Below are 23,365 nucleotides of genomic sequence, written 5' to 3' on the forward strand. Positions count from 1 at the left end.
TGGGGGGGTGGGGGGTACCAGGGATTGAATTCAGGGGCACTCGACCACTGAATCACATCCCCAGCCCTATTTTGTATTTTATTTAGAGCCAGGGTCTCACTGAGTTGTTTAGCACCTCACTTTTTACTGAGGCTGGGTTTGAACTCTCTATCTTCCTGCCTCAAGCTCCTGAGCCGCTGGGATCACAGATATGTGACACTGCTCCTGGCTGAGCAACTAGTTTTGTTACCCCCACAAGTTAATCCAGTCATGGCTCATCAAGCTCTTACTTAAAATCAGAGAGAGAAATTTGGGGAAGTGTATGAATTAGAGAATAAACAAATGCACAGATACTTTTTTCTTCTTTCCAGTATTGGGAATTAACCACAGGGGCACTCTACCAGCACCAGCCCTTTTTATTGTTTATGTTGAGACAGGGTTTCAATAAATTGCCCAGGGTGACCTCAAACTTCCAATCCTCCTGTATTAGCCTTCTGAGTAGCTGGGATTACTGGTGTGTGCCACCACACCTGGCTGAACAACCATGAAAATAATTTTAAACCATGAAAATTATCAACAACTTGAGTAGCCAAGAAGTTGGAGGACCAGAAATAGAAAGGGAATCTATATTCTGTTTATTTATTTGGGGGCACTGGGGATTGAACTCAGGGGCACTTGACCACTGAGCCACATCCCCAGCCCTATTTTGTATTTTATTTAGAGACAGGGTCTCATTGAGTTGCTTAGCACCTCACTAAATTGCTGAGGCTGGCTTTGAATTTGTAATCCTCCTGTCTCAGCCTCTGGAGCCTCTGGGATTATAGGCATTTGCCACCACGCCTAGCTTGGAATCTATAATTATGATGTGTGCAGTTTGATTAAAAAAAAAAAGAATAAGGAAGTCTTAATCATCACGTGGTCAAAATGATAAAGAGGCAGATCAAACTTACTATAGGTTTCCTTCCTAGAGATACTAGTGCACTACTATAGGAAAAGATAGGGTCAAAGATTGAAAGGAGGTTTTCTTGGGGGGTATTTTACTATTTCTGTTTATCAATATATTAGATAAAGCTGGATAATTCAAAAAGCTTAATAATAAATAAATTTAAACATGAGTTTGAAACTAAAATGGAGGTGCCATAAATAGGAAGTAAAACTGTTGAACCACATGAAAAAGCAAATTTAGCATTGAACCTCCCTCCACCCTTTAAGGGATTTAAGATTTTTTTTGAGTACAGAAAACATTTTGAAATAACAAGAATAACTTTTCTATAAAATCATCTTCTAAAAACTTTGTAAATACTTTTATGGTTCTATTTATATGGCATTTCAACAAGACTATAATGACTCTAGTAAGGTATTATCAGAGCAGTAAATAATATCAGGGCCTGCTGTCTATAAACAAGTCAAATGATAACGTCTCTAACTTCAGATAGTTAAGAAAGAAAATAATCAGTTTCTTAACTAATGCACACAAATATGACATTCTTTTTCAAAATAGTCACATTATTTCATTTGCTTATCAGAAAAAGTAAAATATAAGCATCACAATATTTATTTAAAAAATAAGCAGCACATAAGCTATAATCAAAGAGTAATGATATACCTTTTAACTAAATATAATATAAATTGGGGAGATTTCTTTGTAGTTTGTAAGGGGTTCCTTTAAAATAGTGAGCATAACTTCATAATTAATATAAATGATATAGTGAACAGTAAACTTGGGACATTTTAAAAAATTCAGGCCGATAGAGTCCTAAAGTTAAGCACTTTCAAAGAATATTAAATCAATGTGCAGATGAAACATACATAATGAATTGTTAGGAGAAAATAGAGGACAGTATTCTTAACAAACATCCCTATGGTATATGTCAGAGCAAAACCTTAGATGCTGAAAATAAATGTCACATGAAATCAAATTGCCATGTTCGTTTAACTACCCCGTATGGAAATCTTAATCTACTACCAATTATAATTTTAGGACTAACCTTTAGTCATAAGACATTTTTTATAACTCCACTTAATCAAAATGAGAACAACCTTTGCCTCTCAAACTCAGCACACTAGCAGAATCCAGGCCTGTCCCTTATTAATGAAATGGGAAAATGAAAACCTAAGTGTGCCAAATGAATGACTTTACCACATGAACACTCAACACATATGTTCCCTGTTCTTGCTCTATTAGAAAGTAAAATGTTCATGATCTTTGTATTCATATAGGAATCCGGGGGTTTAAGTAGAAAGTATATCTCTTCTTTAGCTAGTCCTCAAATATCTTTTTATTTTTTAATTTTAATTTTTTTTTATGGTACTGGGGATTGAACCCAGAGGTGTTTTACCACTGAGCAACATTCCCGGCCCTTTTATTTTGAGACAGGGTCACTAAGTTGCTTAGGGTCTCACTAAGTTGCTTAGGGCTGCATCTGGCCTTATGCAAACTTGTGATCCTCCTGCCTCAGCTTCTGGAGTTGCTGGGATTACAGGTGTTCACCCCTATGCTCCATCTCCAATACCTTTAAAAAAATTATATTGACTAATCTAACTGTAGTACAAATCAGGCTGTAATATTAAGTCAGAGGTAGAGAAAGGGTAGTTTCTAAATACTCCACTGTAATCCTGTGGTTGTTAATGTTTTTAGTTATAACATTTATGAGGGTGTTAATGCTTGTTACATATTAACCTTTCAAGTAAGACTCATGTAGCTGAATAAAAGAAAGCTGAGATGGTTTTCAAGTTTCTTCATTTTACTTTGGCAATGCTGGGGAATCAAACCCAGGACCAGTGCATGCCAAGCAAATGTTCTACCATTAAACTATATCTCCAGCCATTCAATCTTTTATAAGCAAAGATTCAAGTGACATACTAGACAATGAAGACAAAGTGTTTAGATATTTGTCATGAATTGTCTTAAAGTTCTTAAGACACACAAGAATAGAGGAACACAGAAGAGAATAAAGTTTTGATTGTTTTAATGACACAGTCGTCTATAGAGAATTCCAAATCACTGAAAACAATGTGACTTAAAAGACTTTGAAGCCATAATTCTATGCAAATTTATACAGGTATACAATAAACAGACACTTTTGTCTGTGTCATCCTTCCTACAACTCAAAGGAAAGATGAAAAAAGATCTCAAAAGTTGTGTAGGAGTGACTATGACCAGAAGGAAATGCAAGTACAGGCTCTAGCTGAAAAGTAGAGGCCAAGGCACAATTCTAGACATGTATTTAGTATACAAGGAAAGACCCCAGAAAGACCCATCAAAAAGCAAAGGACCAACAAGAGGAGAGGAGGAGGATGTCAAGCTGTTAAAAAACAAGTCAGTAAGAATACCAGATTATGAAAAACTGTGCTGTGAATGGATAATTATGAATGTGATGCATTCCACTATTGTCATGTATGAAATAAATAAATTGAAAAAAATTGAAAAAAAAAAAAAGAATACCAGAGGCTCATGGCTGGTTAATAACTGAAGGTTTACACACAGAGTAGAGATGAACACTGAGGAAGATGGGAACAATGTTAAACGGTGTACAATGAGGTTGCCAATCTCAAGAAATTGACAATCTAGGGTTGGGGTATGGTTCAGTTGGTAGAATGCTTACCTCACATACACAAGGCCCTGGGTTCAATTCTCAGCACCACCAACAAAAAAAAAAAAAAAAAAAAAAAAAAAAATTGACAATCTATATTATAGAAAGGTAAATACTAAAATAGGACAGTAATTCAAATGGTGTTGCAAAGCCATGTATGATTAATTAACTACAAAATTACTAGAGAAAATTTCAAAGTAGAGAGGAACTTTTGAGCTCAGTTTTGATGAATGAGAAGAGTTCAAAGAGGTAAAATATACAAGGACTAAAATATGAAATTGATAAAGGGAAGGGGTTAGAAATATATCTGGTACATTATGGAAAAGTCATTAAAACAACTTTCAGGGGTTATTAATCATGTTTTTAATTTTCTATATTTTATGATGCTTTGATATCTCAGTGCCTTACAGATACAGGCGAAGAACTGCCCTTCCCAGGAGTAGCTAATTCCTAGAGATAGCAAACAACTTGTCTATGAGCATGCCTTTGATATGCAAACCAATCAATCCCAAGTCCATAGCCCATCTTCCTTTTTTATCCAGATTTTGCAGTTCAGGACACAATTCCCTTGCCCTAAATCACTCCAGGGCCAGGTTCTGGACCACCAGAGACTATCCCTTTAACCCAGAGTCAGGCAACATTCTTCAATCCATCCAATCCTAAAACTGCTTTACTCCTTACTCTATCTCACCCATCGATTCCTGTGGAAATCAAAATAAAGTCTGTGTCCATGGGTTCCTCTAGCTTTTTGGAAGCTGCCTGATTGACTCTCGAGGTTCTGCATGTGGCTTTGCATGGAGCTGAGAACTCACTACCTCTCCTCTTGAGCTGTGAGTCATTACTTTTTTTCCCCTTTAATACAGGGTCACACTTTGTTTCCCAGGCTGGTCTGACTTGTGAGGTCAAGTGATTCTCCTTTCTCAGCCTCCTGAGAGATTGCGACTATAGGTGCATGCTATCATAACCAGCACAAACTGTCCTTTCAGTGGCAGTCATTTCCTGATTTGTTGGCCTTATTATACCTGAATAAAAACAAAAATCCCAGGCTGTCCTTATTTGTTTGAACCGAAACAATAATGGGAATGCAGCTGTCTTCTTTTAAGCTAGATAAAAAAGAGATTTGCAAAAATGTAAAAGATGACACTCTTTTCAAGAAGTTTGGTTTTTAATTTTTTATTTTTTCCTGTTAGGGATTGAACTCAGGGCCTTGTACATGCTGGGTAAGCACTCTCCCATTGAGCTATGTCCCCAGACCTGTACATTTGTTTAATTTAGAAAATGTTTATTTTTCATAAAAATTATTGCTCATAACATAATATGTTCATTGTCTTTCAAAGGAAATTGGATCAATATGTAAATCTTTTCAACATTTCTCGATTTTAATTTCGAATTTTCTTAAGAACTGGGCTGAGGATGTAGCACAGTAGTAAAGCACTTGCCTAGCATGAAGCTTTGGGTTTGGTCCCCAGCACTGCTAAAAACACACACACACACACACAAACAAACAACAACAAAAACTTAAGGACAAAAGGAGTTCCTGAAACCAAAAGTTTGAGAACTGCTGGTGTAAAAGACTAGCAGCAGATAAAACTGCAAAAGTCAATGAAGAGTCAAGCTATAAAACAACTTGTATTGCAGGCAAAAACAGGAATTTTATCTTGGAAGTAACAAAGTTTTGCGATGATGAAGAGAATTCCTTATGAAGAAAACTAATTGTTATGTATGTAGGATCATCTGAAAGGGTCATATGTGTCTGTTCAGTATGTTTCAGTGGAGGAGGAAGAGGTAGCACCTAAGGCAGAAGAACCAGGCAGGAAGCTAATGGACTATAGACATAGGTAGTCAAGGTTTGAATGAGGAGTATAGTAAGAAAATAAAATAAAAGCCAGTATTTGCTAAAATTTATTGAGTGTTAGCTATGCACCAGACACTATGTGAAGCAATTTGTATTGCTTATCTCTTTTTCTCAAGTCTAATAGTTAATTTTTATACACTGCATTTTAAAGATGAGAATACTTTTTTTTTTTAATACAAAGAGACTAATGGAAGATAACAAATAAGCCATGCAGGTGAGATTTGAATCTATTCAGTCTAACTGAGAGAGCCTGAACAGAAGAGTTAGTACACTGTAAAGTTAAAAAATCACACAAGGCACTGGTGAGTGTGACAGATTGCTTCCCTCCCCTCCTTGTCCTTCTTCACTGGACAGTGCATCCATCCTCAGCCATGGTGTATACTGGCTGTTACTGGCTCACAGTGGCACACTTTGAAGCTGGAGGTTGTCACCCTGGCTGTAGGAGGTGATTAGGAACACGGGTGGTGCCCCATGACCAATACTGTTCAGGTATAGAGTGGCTCAATTCTCCTGTGTCCCGGGGATGGAAAACCTCTGTGGTAAGTGCTCACACTTGAGCCATGCTTCCATGCTCCCATGCAGGCCTCCTCAGGCTGAGCCATCTTGAAACTACATCTCTTGAAACTGCATCCTAGATTTGCTCCCTCCTTTGCCTGCACTCCTTTAGCATATTGGGAAAGCATTCTTTCTCTCAATAAACCAATTAGAATCCTTACCTTGGGCTTTGCTTCTAGGAACCCAACTCACACATTATGCTTTTTGAATTCCAGTCTTTTTGTGGGTCTGTATGGCTCACTCTGAGATGGATCTATAATGTGGTCCTCATTAACTTTACTTTTTGGCATCCAGATATTTTGAGAAACATTAATATTAAGAGCTGACATCAGGGTTATAAATTAATTCCAAATCACAACTCCAATTAAACTTTAGTACTTTTCCCCTAATCAACCTATTTTGGGTACTCTTATCTTCCATTAGTAGAACAAAATTGAGGGTAGGAATCTCCAAATTTTACTCATCTTTTTATCCCTTTAGCATCTAGCACAGTGTTCTGTACTTAGGAGAAGTACTGTAAATGTATTAAATAAAAAGAAATAACCACCTGGTGCAGTGGCATGTGCACCATTCCCACTGCTGGGAAGGCTGAGGCAAGAGGATCACAAGTTTGAGGCCAGCATGGGCAACTTAACAAGACTCTGTCTCAAAATAAAAATAAAAATGGATGGGAATGCAACTCAGTGGCAGAGTGCCCCTGGATTCAATCTCAGTACTACTACCAAAACAAAATTTTTAAAAAATTAAAATTTGTTAAATCATTTTACTATGATTTTTTTAAAAACACCTTCTTTCTTAAGAGTAGTTTTAGGTTCATGGGAAAATTGAGTAGAAGGTTAACAGATTTTCCATATTCCCCTGGCCTCACATATTCAACCTCCCTACTACCAACATTTCTCACCAGAGGGATACAATTTGTTGCAATCAGTAATTGACACATTATTACCAAAGTACATGGTTAGAGTTCATTCTGTGTTGTACAATTCAGACAAATATACAATGGCATAAATCCATCATATACTATACTCTTTCTTTTAAAAAAATTACTTTTTAGTTGTAGTTGGACACAATACCCTTATTTTATTTATTTATCTTAATGTGGTGCTGAGGATTGAATGCAGGACCTCGAACATGCTAGGTAAGCACTCTTACCACTGAGCCACAACCCTAGCCCTATTCTATACTCTTGTAAAGTATTATGCAGGATATTTTCAGTGCCCTAAACTTTTTTGTGTTCTATCCATTTAACTGCTGACAACCATAGATTTTTGTGTGTGTGTGTCTATAGTTTTTTTTTTTGTCTTTTCTAGAATGTCATATAATTAAAATGATATTGTCTGCAAACTTTTCAGATGGACTTTTTTTTTTTTTTTACATAGCAATCAATATGCATTGAAGTTTCCGTCATGTCTTGGTGACTTGATTTCTTTATTTCTTTATGCTGTGATCTCTGAACTGAAGAACACCCTCCTGAGACTAATACAGTCATTGTCTTTTATGTGCATAAGACTCACTGAGGGAGCTTGATATAAAAAAATGCAGGCTCAAAGGTCTCATCCCTTCTATCCTCCCTACCCTGGATTTTGCTAATGTAGGACACAGATAAGGTTAGGAATATGCATCTTTAACAAAACCACCAAAGATGTTAATGCATGAGGGCATTGGGAGACATTTTAGAATTTACTTAAGCATGACAAGAGCCCGTCTGTTTAAAAACACAAAAAGACTTGAGATCTAAAAGGCACAGCCTTCTCACACAATCATGAATATTATCTCCCTACCCATTACTATCGTTACAAGAAGTACAAGCCAATTTAAGGATCTTAGAACATTTTCAGACTTTTCAAGTTTTACTGAGATTACTTTGTTAGTAAACATTGGAACAATGAAAAACATAATTTTTCTGACAGGTTTGGTAGTTAAGTATCTGACATCCGATATCATCTATCATTAGATGTCTTCCAACATGCTATTAGTGCTCCTCAGGGCCTTAGTTATCCCAGTTATACACAGTAACCACAGTAATTTGTACAGCCTTTGGGCAATTCGCCTTTCCATGCTTCAAATAAAAAAATACAGCCAGGAATGCTTTTGATGCGTCCCTGAGGTAAATGACCTCTGCCACCTAGAAAGCACTATTTGAGTGATGTCTGCTCTGGGAATTTGTTGCTGCAACATAGTAAATGATGGTGGTGATCATGAAAAAAAATAGAACATTCTGTACCATCTCAGAAGTGCTTGTTCTCCATGTTGGAAATCAGTAATTTATAAGAATCTCTACTGAGAGGGACATCTGAAAGGCTTATGACAGAATCATCCCCAGGTTATTCATATTCGTTTCTGCCTTTAGGAACAACACTAAAAAGACTCTGAATAGGTTAACTCCATTGTAGCACAGCCCCAATAATGGGGAAAATCTCTTTCACCCTCTCATCAACAAACTGTAGTGGGCATGTTTTAACTCACATCAATTGTCACTAAATTTTAAGTGTCTATTTGACTATTGTTTCTTCTTAAAATAAGTCTCTGAAAAGACATAGAAAGTTTCTCAGGGTGAAAGATTAAGGTCCTAACAGACTGAAATTCCCTCAGATAATTTTTTTTAACAATGTAACTTTGTTTTAATATATTTTTAGTGGTTAGTGGACCTTTGTTTTATTCATTTATTTATATGTAGTGCTGAGAATCGAACCCAGTACCTAACACATGCTAGGCAAGCACTCTACCACTGAGCCACAACCCCAGCCCCTCCCTCAGACAAAATCTTAAAACTAATTATCTGAGAGCCTTGGTGAGTAAACAAATGACAACAAATTTTGGAGACAGTACTTACCTGGGATTCAGTCTCCACTGTTGCTAAATAAATAAATAAATAAATAAATAAACATTTTTTTTAAAGAGGATTAAAAACTTGGAACATGTGACCAGCATGGGTTGTTACTGTTATTGTTGTTATTGTTATTGTTATTGTCATTTTTGCAGTGTGGCTCCAAGTGTAGATTGCAGATGAAGCTAAAACTTGACAATCATCTTTCTTATGTGAGCAAAGGGGACAAAACTGGGATGACAAGGGCTTTCAGAAAGTAAGACAGAAATCTCAGAAAGGAGACATTCTAGGAAGGAAACTTCACAAATTCCTATGTGTAAGCTCTGCCCAAGGTTGACCTCTGAACGATGTATTACTATGTCAGACTTGAATAGTTCCCCTAAAATACAGTGTCTGTACTGAGATTTGAGCCTCCGCACACCAGAGCAAGAAAGAGTTTGTAATTTAAGTCTAACCAATGAATATCCTATAACAAAGAAAAAAATGTACTGTCAATGTTGGAGAAATATGAAAAAAAAAAAATCCAGAGTCCAGAATCTATATCATAACATTTACAACATCCAGGATACAACTCAAACTTCCTGACATTCAATGAATTGGGAGAATGTAGCACATTCTTCCAAGGAGAAAAAAAGTGAAACAACCAAAGGCCAACCATAGATGATCCAGATGTTGGATATATATACACAAAAAGACCTTAACATAGTCATTGCAACTATGTTTAATGAGATAAAGGAAAATATGATTGTTGTTTTAGTCCATTTTCCATTGCTATAACAAAATATCTAAAACCAGGTACTTACAAAGAAAAGAGGTTTATTTATCTCACAGTTTTGGAGGCTGAAAGTCAGGTCAGGTGGCTCTATCTGTTCAGCCTCTGCTGTAGGCCCTTTTGGCTGTGTGACACTATCGCAGATAGCATCATGGTAGGAGGGCAAGTGACAGAGATCACATGGTAAGACAGGAAGCAGTCTTGCTCTTTTATAATAACCCTGTCTCATAAGAAGTTTCTTCATATAAACAACATTGATTCCTTCCAAAGGCAGTGCCCTTAATGACCTAACAACATTCCATTAGGTCCCACCTCTTAAAGGTCCCACTACCTTCATCCATAAACATAGGATCCCATATGGGACAATTTGCATCCAAATCGTAGTAATCATAATGAAAGAATAGGAAATTTCAGTGGAGAGAAAAAGGAACTTTATAAAAAAGAATGAAACATTCTAGAATTGAAGAATTTAATGTCATAATTAAAAATTTCACTGGGTGGGTTGAATGGCAGAATGGAGTTGATAGAGGAACAGGTCAGAGAACTTAAAATAGATCAGTGGAAAATTTTCAATCTGAATAACAGGAAAAAATATTGAAAATAAAGGAAGAGAACCAGGTGATCTGTGAATAATATCAAGCAGTCAAGCTTACACTTTTACGAAACTGAAAAATAAAATTAAGTATAGAAGGAAAGAAAAATTTATAAACCAATATCATTCATGATTTGAAATGCAAAACCCTTAGCAAATTACAGACAGTGCTGTACTTACAATGATTCAACTTAAAAATTTTTTGACTTTATAATAGTGTAAAAGTGATATGCATTTAGTAGAAACCATACTTTGAATTTTGAATTTTGATCTTTCCCAGGCTAGTGCTATATGGTGCGATATTGTCTCACAATGTTGGACAGGGGCAGCAAGCTGCAGCTCCCAGTGGGCCACACAATCACAAAAACAAACAACAGATAGTTTACAATATGCTGTGTTGCATAACTCTGATATTCAGTAAGTTAGTTGTATTAAATGGATTTTTTATTTAGGATATTTACTTATACCTTACAATATTTTCAACTTCAATTTCGCATTGTAAGTCAAGGAGCACACATTAGCAAATCAAAGCCAAATAAAATGGGGGATGAATTCTCACAAAATTAGGTTTAACTCCAGGAATAAAAAGCTTAATTTACAAATTAAATAAGAAAAATCATACGATTATGTCCATAAATGCAGAAAATGCATTTGATAAAACAGCATGCATCCATAAGAAAACTTTTAGAAAACTAAGAAGATAACTTTCTAAATTTGACAAAGGGTATGTATAAAATAGAAAATTTTATTTACAAAACAATGAAAGTTTACATTTGAGGTCAGAAAAATGTCAAGGACAACCACAATATTTATTTCTATAAAGAGTATTAGACATCCTAGACAAAGAAGAAAGGCAGAAAGAAAAGGTATAGAGATGAAAAGACCAAAAAATGCTTATTATATTGCAGATGACATTATTGTCCACATAAAAACTTCCAAGTAATCTATGGATTAATTTTTAGAGTTAATTTTTATAATTTAGCAAGTTTGCTGGATATATCAATATTTACACATTGCATTTCTGTAAACCACCAGCAAATAGTTAAAAATGAAATTAAAAATATTTATAGCAACATCAAAAATATTGGGCACCTTAATTAATATAGAAATAGTTATAAGATCTTTAAGATAAAATTATAAATTTTTATTTAAGAAGACCTAAATTAATGGAGAGATGCCACGTTCATATTAAATAACTTAATGCTGTAGAAATGCAATTTCTCCCTAAGCCATTACTCTATGGTTTAATAAAATTCAGTCAATATCCCAGGATATGATTTGGGTTGAATTTAAACAACTTAATTCTAAAATTTATATGGAAGAGCAAGGGCCAAGAATAATTAAGATCCTCTTGATAAAGATGAATCAGGTGGAGCAACTTAACTACCAGTTATAAAATTATTTATAAAGTTTTAGTAATTAAAATGGTGTGGTGTTTGCACAGTGAAGGGCAAAAAGACTAGTGGGCAGAATTGAGAACCCAGAAAGAGCTCTTGCAAGTGTGGTAGGGTTTTTGTTTTTCATACTGGGATCTAGGATCCCACACATGCTAGGTAAGCACTCTACGACTGAGCTACATCCACTGCTCCCTTTTATTTTACTTTAAGTCAAGGTCTGACTAAATTGCCCAGGCTGGGCAACTTCCATCCTCTTCCTTCAGCCTCCTAACTAGCTGGGATAAAGATGTACACCATCATACCTGGCTGTGCTAAAGTCTCTTGACCACTGATTTGATGATTGAATTGATTATATTCAAATGAACAAGTAAAGAATGACTTTACAAAAATTGTCTAGAACAACTGGATAACCATAGGAACAAAAAGAAAGAAAAGAAAAAGAAATTGCATCCCGTACTTTATACCATACCCACAAAAAGGGCAGATTAGAGATTTAGTAAAAAACACATGGAACTTTCAGAATGCAATATCGGTAACTTTATAGTGTCACAGTGGAGGAAAATTTCTTAAAACAGAGAAGTATAAAAAATAAGGGGGAAATGGTGAACCAACCACATTTAAATTTAAAACTTTTGTTAATCAAAGGACAACAAGGAGTGAAAAAGATAAACCACAAAATGAGAGAAGATAATAACTGCATGTATAACCAATAAAAGATTAGTTCAAAATGTCCAAAGAATTATTGTGACTTTAGTAAGAAAATTACAAACACTTCAACAGAAAAGTAAAAAAAAAAAAAAAAATGACCAAAGATTTCAACATGATGAAGCAGATATATCCCACTGATAGATGAAAAAATGTCCAAACTTTTTGGGCATCCTCATGACATTCAAAATAAAACCAGTGTTAAATAATTTCGCATACCAGATTGAAAAATAGGTTACTAGCCTAATTTGTTTCCTCCCAGATTCATTCCTATGCTTTAACCACATTGCTTTTCATTAGAAATTCAACAATGTCTTCAGTTCCTTTCCTCATAAGTAGATGGAAAGAAACTCACTTCACATACCTTCCCTGTTTTTAACTTTTTTTTTTTTTTTTAGTGGTGGTGATGACACTAGGCAAGTGCTCTACACTAAGCTACACCCTCAACTCTCCCCCCCCCCTTTTTTTCATTTGGAGGTAGGATCTTGTTAAATTTCTCGATGGCTTTGAATTTGTGATCCTCTGGCCTGAGTACCTGGGATCATAGGTGTGTGTGACGGCACCCTGCAGCTTCCACCTATTCTTGTTTGCTAGATGGAAAAAGTTAGCCAGTATACTGTGATTACTGTTTTCTTCCTACTTTCAACCCCATGCTGTAGTTATTTCTAGACTGACAATATTTTCTCTTTTAAGCACTTAACAGTTGCATCAACAATAAGTACTTAATGAAGGTAGACCTATTACTTAAGGCGATTCTTTTACTATGCTGGGAGGCTAAATAACTGACTTCTTATGAAGACTATAAGTGCAAAGATTTTGTCCAAAATATATTCCCCATGTAAACCTGAAGTTTATATATATATATATATAAAACTCACATGCAATTTATCAATTATAGATATGTAGATATGTACAGACATCAAGAAGTCTTATATATATTATATATATATATTGTTGTTGTTGTTGTTGTCCCCCCACCCTCAGGGAGAGGGAGAGGCAGGGTTTTTTTTTTTTTTTTTTTTTGAGAGAGAGAGAATTTTTTTAATATTTATTTTTTAGTTTTTGGTGGACACAACATCTTTATTTTATTTTTATGTGGTGCTGAGGATCGAACCCAGTGCCCCGGCATGCCAGGCAAGCGTGCTACCGCTTGAGCCACATCCCCAGCCTGAGAGGCAGCTTTTAAAAAAAAATACAAAAATTATTAAAGGAACAACTTCCAGTTATTTGCATATTGATATAAATTCATTTATCAGAGATTCTCTTTCAAAAGAATGGCTGCATGGAATATGAAATGAACTCAAGGTAAAGGAGGGAAAGGCAACAGAAGGAGGGAAAGGGAATCAGAAAGTAAGAGTGAAAATAATACCAATTTCACAATATCCTTAGCCCTACTGTTAAGTCTGTTTTTAGGTGCTTCTTTGTCTCCCATACAGTCTTCATGAAAATATTCCAGATGAAAAATGTCAAAAGACATTTAAGTGGGAACTTTATTTGAGAAAATAGAGGCAGGTTGCCAGGATATAGATTTTCCTCTGGGGGAGAAAGCACTGAAATCCCTAGACACTATTGTTTTGTATACTTTCTGATAATATTTTGTGTTTAATCATGTAGCACACTAGTGTTCTCAATGAGAATAATTCCTGGTCTTCATAAGCCAAAAGATATTCAAATTTGCTTCTAATAAGAAAACTCTTCCTGATATACTCAGTATGAAGCATCAAGCAATTTTTGCACATAAATGGTGATTGAAGTGGTATGTTCACATGATAAACTAAGACCTTTAAAAAGAAGTTGGTGCAGATCCCTCAAAGGAAAAGTATTTCTGGTGGATCAGGGAGTCCTGATTATAGACTGTACTCTGCTGAGCCTGATCTTTTGTTCTGACTCCTAAAACAAGTTATATATTTTCTTTTATATATACTTATGCTTTCCAAATGGAACATGAATGGGTTTTCATTTTGCAATTTTATTTTAAATGTCAAACCTACACCACATAACTAGATATAAAAAATCAGACTGGGATCATATATCATGAAAAGAAAGCCTGAAGTTCCATATTTATTTTATAATATATACCAATGAATCAAAGTTACGCCATGTGTTATTTTCAAAGAAGCATTCACGTCCATTTTTATATTACATTCAAAGCAAAAAACACAAGGCTTACAATTTGACCTACCCACAGCAAGTCATAATATTGAAAACTTAAGTTTCAACATCTTATTCTAGCATTGTATCTGCCTTGGAACAAATGTCTCTCAGTGTTCATACCTATAAAAAGTGGTTCTGAACTAGCCATTAGAGGCATATAATGTTTCCAAACCTCTGGGAATATATTATTTTACTGGATTAGGCTCTTTTGATGCATTCAGCTAAACTAAATAAGTAGCAAAAACTATCAAGTCATTTTCTATCACTAAGTGTACAGGCAATAAGTTAAAGCTCACTTTTACATGTATTTCCTTTCCTTAGGTGTAATCCCAAGTAAGAACAGATTCTTTTGCCTCCTCAATCCCTGCCAGATTTTGCTTTATTTAGATTTTCAGGATATAACTACATTTATCATTATCACTTTCCCCACAGAAGTTATTGATCTAACAGTGGTATGTCAGTATGAAAAAAGCCTACATTTCAACATCTAAATATTTTTGACAACAACTTTATTAAGATATACTCAGAGCTGGAATTGTGGCTCAGTGGTAGAGCGCTTGACTAGCACACTTAAGGCACTGGGTTTGATCCTCAGCACCACATACAAAAAATAAATTAATTAATAAAATAAAAATATTTTAAATAGATATACTCACCTGCAATTTATCTATTATAGATATGTACAGACATCACTGCAATCAATTATAGAAGTCTTACACTAAAAATAAATTCTGTGTCCTTTAGCTATCACTCTTGATCTTGTCATCCCATACTCCCACTCTAGGCAACCATTAATCTACTTTCTGCCGCTATAAAAATGGAATCATGGGGGGCTGAGGCTATAGATAAGTTGGCAGGGTGCCCGCCTTGCCTGCACAAGGCCCTGGATTCAATCTCCAGCACCCCCCCCCAAAAAAAAAAGAATGGAATCATGTGATATACGATCTATCATGACTGGTATCTTTACTTAACATAATGTTCATGAAGTTTACCCATGGTATAGCATGCATCAGTATTCTGTATTATGGCCAAATAATATTTCATTGTATAGATATAGCACATTTTTTAGAGAATTTTAATATTTATTTTTTAGTTTTCGGCAGACATAACATCTTTCTTTGTATGTGGTGCTGAGGATCGAACCTGGGCCACATGCATGCCAGGCGAGCGCGCTACCGCTTGAGCCACATCCCCAGCCCCTATATAGAACATTTTGTTTCTTCATTCATTAGTTGATGGACATTGAGTTGTTTCTATATTTTGGTTTTTATGAAAAATGTACAAGTTTTTGTGTGGATATGTTTTAATTTCTCTCGAATATATACCTAAGAGTGGAATTGCTTCATGTTAGTTCTGAGCAACTATTAGACTGTTTTCCAAAGTAACTGCAGCATTACATTCTCACCAGCATTATATGAGAGTGATTTCTCCACATCCTAACTAATATTTGTAGTTGTCTGTCTTTTTGGTACTAGTCATTCTAATGGGTGTAAAGTGGTATGTCATTGTGGTTTTTATTTACTTTTCACTGGTAACTAATGATATTGAACACCCTTTCAAATATTTGTTGTATAAAATCTTTGGAGAAATAACTAATAACATAATTTGCACATTTTTTAATTGAGCCATTTGTCTTTCTATTATTCAGTTATAAGGAGAACTTTTTCTATTCTAGATAAAAGTCCCTGTCCAATGTATTAATTGCTAATACTCTCTCCCATTCTGTTAGGTGTCTTTTCACTTTTCTTACAGTATCCCTTGACACACAAATGTTTGTAATTTTGTTGAAGTCCTATTTATCTATTTTTGTCATCGTTAATGTGTCTAGTACTATAACTCAGAGAACTGCTGAGTCAAAGGTCATGAACATTTACTCTTATCTTTTCTCCTAAGATTAGGGGAATTGTAGCTATCACATTTTATAATTCTGGCTCTTACATTTAGGTATTTGATCCATTTCAAGTTAATCTTTAAATTTTGTTTTTTAAAGCTTCTTATTTATTTATTTTTTAGTTGTAGATGGATTCAGTATCTTTATTTTATTTTTATGTGGTGCTGAGGTTTAAACCCAGTGCCTCACATGTGCAAGGCAAGCACTCTACCACTGAGCTGCAACCCCAGCCCCCTTTCTCACCTTTTTTATTGGTGCACTATAGTTGTACATAATGGTGGAATTGATTGTTACCTATTCCTATATGCACATGATATAACAATATAATTTGACCAATATCATTCCCCAGTACTTCTACCCTTCCTCCCCTTTCCCCTTGAGTTAATTTTTGTATGTGGTATGAGGTATCATTCTTAGCCTGTAGCTATAGGGTTATCTCAGCATAATTTGTTGAAAAATTCTTCTTTCCATCATTGAATTGTTTGGGCATTCTTGTGGGAAATTAACTAATGTAAAAGTCAGGGTTTAGGATAGTTTTTTGTTTCAACTCCAGTGGTCTATATGTCTATCCTTATGTTAGCTCTATACTGCCTTGAGTACTGTTGCTCTGTAATAAGTTTTGAAACTGGAAAGCGAATCCTCCAATTTTGTTCCTTTTCAAGATTGTTTTTGCTAGTCTAGGTATCTTAAGTTTCCATGTAAATTTTAGGATAGACAGAGAAGCCAGGCTAGATCCTGAGAGTAATTGCATTAAATTCCTAGATCAATTTGTAGATTACTGCCATCTTGACAATATTGTCTCCTGATCCATGAACATGAGTCATCTTTTTGTTTCTTTAAATTTCTTTCAACAACATTTTATAGTTTTCAGTTTACTTTTCTCTCTTACTAAATTCATTCCTAAGTACTTCATTATTTTTGATGTTACTATAAATGAAATAGTTTTCTTAGTTTCATACTTGGATTATTTATTGCAAGAGTAGAAAATACAATTGATTTTTGTATATTGATCTTATATCCGGCAAACTTGCTGAACTTATTTATTAGATCTAAATTTTTTTGGTGAATTCTTTAGGTCTTACACACAATATCTTGTTTTAGAGACTAAAGATAATTGTAATTCTTTTCCAGTCTTCCCTGATTTGAACCTCCAGTACAATGTTGAATGAAAGTAACTAGAATGAATATGCCTGGCTTTTTACTGGTCTTATGGGGAAAGCATGTAGCCTTTTACCACTAAATGTGGTGTTAGCTGAGAAGTTTTCATCAATTCCTTTTGTGAAGGTGAAAAAGTTCCTTTCTAATCATAGTTTGTTTTTTTTATCATAAAATGATGCTAAATTGTTAAATGATTTTTCTGTGATGAGATGATCATGCGTTTTCCTGCTACTCTAATCATGTATTTTGTTACATTGGTTAATTTTCATATGTTGGAACAAACTTGCATTCCTGGGATAAATTACACTTGGGTGCTTGCTTCATCAGCAAACATACAACGAAAATTTGAATGATATAGAGAAGATTATCATGGCCTCTGTGCAAGGATAACAACCAAATTCATGAAAAATAAAATCTCACTTAGTCATGGTTTAAAATCCGCTTTATATGCTGTTGGATTCAGTTTCTAGTATTTTATCGAGGATTTTTTTTTCTATATACTCATAAGGGATATTGGCAAATATATTTTTATATGTTATCAGCTCAATTACATATTTTATACACATACTTTAAATATATATTGAAACATATATTTATACATTTTTCATATACACATAAAAATACATATTTAGAATTATGTAATTGCTTGAGAAGAAAGAAGAACAAATTTACTATTTTGTGGTATTTTCTTTGATTTTTCTAGTGAGAGATCAAAAGTGATTCATATATTTTTCCTTTTAGATTATTATGACTTAATTATTTCCACCATTAACTCTGATCCTTAAAGTTCATTCTGATTTTTTGGCTAGAAGTTTAAAAAAATCAAACTGCTAAGCAACTATCCTAGATAATTCACTGAATAATTGCTGTTTTCAGCATATAATAAAGTATTACATAAAAAGACCTGTCTTTCCACTGTATTGTTTGTGATATATATCTGGTGTTTTCTTCCTTATTTCCTCCACTTTCCAACAAATTCTGACATAACTGCCTATTATTTTGTCAGTCACCATCACTGTTTGTAGGGATGCATAAGTGACAATAATCTACTATAGTTTATCAACCCCTGTTCCAAGAAATTAGACCAAATGGTAGAAATGGGATCCAGGATAAGCCAGAATCCTTCTCTGGAATTAAACATATGTATTTTCAGAAAAAAAGAAAAAAGCCAAGATTGTTAACTGAATAGTGTTACTTGTATTGTCTGTAAACTAGTAGGTTGGTTATAGGCTTAATCAAATTCAGACTCATGTTTTTTTTTTTAATCTCTTTTATGGGTGGCATTTTATATTTTTATTAAGGCACAACCAGGAATCATTCTTTTTTTGATGGTACTGGGGATTGAACCTATGGAAAAATAACAGATATATTTGAAATCCTAGAAGAAAAGGAGAGAAAATAAGAGGCAGTGTCTGAAGAGATAACAGCTTTTCTGAAAAGAATTGTCCCCAAATTGGTGCAATTTATGTTAAATATTCAAGAATCCCCCAAAATTCTAAACAAGATAAACCATAAGAAATCACACCCATTGCAGAAGATTTATGAAAATATAAGTAGAAGATATTAAAATTCAGTGGGAAGGGGGAAAGAGGAGAAGAGCCATTAGTGGGAAAAAAAAGATTAATAACTCTCAAGGCACAATATAATTATGTGTCACTTGATAAGAGGACTGTGTTCTAAGAAGTGCATCTTTAGGCAATTTCATCATTGTACAAACACCACAGAGTATACTTACACAAACATAAATGGTGTAGTGTTCTACACACCTAGACTATGGTATAGCCTATTGTCCTGAGGCCACAAATCTGAACAGCATGTTATTACACTGAATACCGTAGGCAATGATAGCACAATGGTAAGTACTCTGTAGCTAAACATATCTAAATCTAAAAAAGGTAAAGTATAAATGAAAAGTGGAACATCTCTATATGGGGCACTTGCAAAGAATGGAGCTTGCAGGACTAGAAGTTGCTCTGGATGAGTCAGTGATTGGTGAGTGAATGGCAAGACTTAAGGTATTAATGTACACTGCTGTAGACTTTATAAACAGGGTACACTGTAGTAGGCTACACTAAATTCATTAAAAATATTTTCTTTCTTCAATAATAAATTAACTTTAGCTTACTCTAATTTCACTTCAGAAACTTTTTAATTATGTTAAATTTTTTTGTAATAACATTTAATTTCAAACAGAAACACATTTTGTGGAATAGAAAAATATTGTTTTCTTTGTGTTTTTGGTCATTGGTACTGGGGATTTAACCCAGGGGTGCTCTACCACTGAACTGTATCCCCAGACCTTTTAATTTTTTATTTTGAGACAGGGTCCTGCTTAGTTGCTTAGGGCCTTGCTAAATTCCTGAGGCTGGGCTTGAACTTGCAATCCTCATGCTTCAGCCTTCTAAATCGCTGGGATTACAGGCATGTGCCACCAAGCTAGGCAATATTTTTTTTCTTTTTATCCTTGTTTTGTAAGCTTTTTCCTATTTTTCAATTATTTTTATTTTTTACTTTCACACTTTTGGTTAAAAACAAAGACACAAATGTACCTAGCCTATCCTATACGGGATCAGGCTCATCAATGTCTCTGTGTTCCATCTCCACAGTTTGTCTCACTGGGACAATAGCACTCATGAAACTGTCATCTTCTATGATAACAATACCACGTCCTGGAATACCTCCTGAAAAACCTGCCTGATGCTATTTTAAAGTTAATGTTTTTTAAAAAAAAGATATGTAAAAGGAGTACACTCTAAAATAAAGATTTAAAAATATAGTATAGTAAATATGTACACCAGTAACAGTCATGTATTACCTTTATCAAGTATATTGTCCCGTACATAATTGTATATGTTATACTTTTACATGACTGGCAATGCAGGAGGTTTGTTTCCACCAGCATCACCACCAACACATGAGTAATGCATTGCACTCCAGTGATATGACAGCTACACCATCACCAGGTAATAGGAATTTTTCAGCTTCATTATAATCTAATGAGACCACCATCATATACATTGTCCATCATTGACCCAACACATTGTTGTGTGGCTAGTGACAGAATTTTCTAAGAGCCAATAGCTAACTTCTCAACAGAAACAATGGAAGCCAGAAGACAATGGTATGGTAACTTCGAGGCACTGGGAAAAAAATCATGATTAAAGTAGAAATCTACATACAGTGAACATATTCTTTAGTAATGAAGAAGAAATAAGGAGATTCTCAGAAAACACTGAGAATCAGTCACTTTCACATATACACTGGAGAGAGTATAAAGAATACTCTTTAGGTAGGAAAAAAAAATCCCAATTGGAGATGTTAACAGATATAAAAGCAACAAAATTAAAACACTTGGGTATATCTAAATGAATATTTATTGCACAAATAGTGATAATAGTGACTTTTTGTCTTTAAAGTATGGAGAAAAATATAGAATAAGAGTATAGTTGAAATGCATTCTGCTGTCTTATATAACAAATTAAAATAAAGAAAGAAATTACAAAAAAAGAGTATATTAGATGGAAGATAAAAATTGTTATAGTTTTCTAAAATTATAGCATGTTCTGGGAATAAGGTAAAAGTAGCAAAAATATCACATTTTGATAAATCATAAATGCATACTGTAATAAGTAAGGTAATCACTAAGAATAATAAAATAGAAAACAATTTTCCCATTAATCATGGGCTAAGGATAAGGAGAATGAGTTCCACTTATTCATTTAATAAGTGGAAATTTGATTAGGCAAGAGAAATGGTAATGAAAAATATGTTTCAGAAGACATTAACTCTTTTCTTTCCTTTTTTTTTCTTTTTTTCACGTCAGATGTTGTAACAAGACTTAGAGGGAGGCACATCTCACACAAGAGCGTGCACACCCAATCATCACGCTTATGAACCGAAGGATCTAACTCTTTTCTTTAGGTAATTAAACTCTAAAATAACTGGTTATTATTTAGCATTCTTTTATGTCTAATTTACCTTTTCATTGTAAATCTTTTTTTTTTCCCCCAGTATTGGTGATTGGATCCAGGGTGCTCTATTACCACTGTTCTGAATACCCAACCCTCTTTACCTTTTGTTTTGAGACAGGGTCTTGCTATGTACGTTGCAAGTGAACATATTCTTTAGTAATGAAGAAGAAATTCTAAGTTTGGATTCTCCTGTCTTAGCCTCCTGAGTTGCTGAGCTTAGAGGTGTGTACCACAGTGCCTGGATTCATTGTAATTTCTGAGGAGCCAATTGTTTCCCAAAGGATTTGTTTAAAAATATTAAATTTCGCATTTCTTCTTAACCAAGAACAAAATGGAATTAAACATGTGCAAAATGACTGAATGTCAAGTAACTAGTTATACAGCCAGCTCATTTACACTGAATTAGAAATTTACTCAGTCTGCAATTTATGTTAATTAAGGAAAGACTATTTTATTCGTTATACATTTACATAATGATATAAATGTCTCATTCTCCTCTCTGCAAATGTTATTATTATCTCAAGTTTCAGCTCTTTTCTACTATTATCCTCTTAGAGTAATCCATACAATGTTGTCATTTTCATTATACTTTTGCTGGCATGTAATCGACAATATTCAACTTAAAAGTTAAGTAAGTTTTAAAAACACACAGGCTTCCCTTGGCTTATAAAGCCAAGGGAATTTACACTCTACATAAAGTTATATTTAACAAAGATTAGACAGCCACCCTAATATATTCAGTCTTTAAATATAAATAAGTCTTACGCTTTATAAACTTTTAGATCTTTTTAGCATAATTATTCTTTTATGAAATCTTTCATTCTTTGAAATATTTCAAATAAAAATCTTAATACTAAAATATTTATGAAATATGTTGTGTTCTTTTCCCCTATGTAGAGCATGAACATTGGCTTGAATAAATTGGGGTTCTCCAGAGAAACATGCCCAATAATAATAATATATATTATTAATATTCCCATAATGTATATTATTGTAAGAATCAGTTTGTGCAATTATGGAGACTGAGAAACACCACAATCAGCCATCTGCCATCTGAGAATTCTGAATGTTTAGAATAGTGTCTGACCACATTGGGAAGAGTTGATCTTAGTCTATAAATTAAAAATCCAGAAACATCTTCACAGATGCACCCAGAGAAAATATTTTACTAGCTTTCCAGGTAACCCATAACCCAGTCAAGTTGATACATAAAATTAACCATCACAGCTTGATTATATACATTTGTTCAGAATCTGTGTCTAGCTAATTATGTGCATAATTTAAGGCCTAAAGCATTAGTCAGGATGATTTGGGAAAATAGGACATTTTATTGGCAGTCTATACTTCCTATGTTTACCAAATAATTGTCAACTCTCTGAAATAAAGACTTTACATTTTAGATTTATCTTGGTCATTGACTTGATTTTGTCAACTCCAATTATTTCTCTAGAATTTTTAGTTTTCCTCTTTGCAGCCTGTCCTTGTCAATGTGTATTAGTGTAATTTAATGTTAAGAAAAGAATTTCTGCAAACTGGAGGTCAGCTCAGTGGTAGACTACCTGCTACCATGAAAAGGCCCTGGGTTCAAGCACTGTTAAAAAAAAAAAAAGGTAAGAAAGAAAGAAAAGAAAAATGAGAAGGGCTTCTGTCAACTCCAAGTATTTTTATTCTTCTTCATTAATTCTAATGAATTAATTAATTCATTAATTCATCTCTAAAGTCGTTGACTGAAAAAGAACCCAAGTGTTTTTTCTGAGCACATTAAGGGCCTCCCACAAATCTAGGCCTAAATGTAAGACATGTGCAGAGCCTAGCTGCCACTCTAAATAAGCAAAGTGAGTCTCTCATGTTTGCCATCTTACTGTTCCTTGTTTCCTTAAACTGTTGCAAAAAAAAAAAAAAAAAAAAAAAAAAAA

The 23,365-nt window shown here is 34.2% G+C and overlaps 1 non-coding gene and 1 pseudogene across 1 annotated transcript; one reads left to right on the forward strand and one right to left on the reverse strand.

Moving 5' to 3' along the window:
• The first annotated feature begins 17,791 nt into the window (after positions 1–17,791).
• Positions 17,792–17,899, forward strand: LOC125619492. Its single transcript, XR_007351046.1, has one exon. It is a non-coding gene; the product is annotated as a U6 spliceosomal RNA (small nuclear RNA).
• Positions 17,900–21,295: 3,396 nt separating this feature from the next.
• LOC125619510 lies at positions 21,296–21,382 on the reverse strand (annotated as a pseudogene).
• Positions 21,383–23,365: the final 1,983 nt, after the last annotated feature.

This window comes from Marmota marmota, unplaced genomic scaffold (assembly GCF_001458135.2).
Source record: "Marmota marmota marmota unplaced genomic scaffold, marMar, whole genome shotgun sequence".
NCBI classification, from domain to species: Eukaryota; Metazoa; Chordata; class Mammalia; order Rodentia; family Sciuridae; genus Marmota; species Marmota marmota.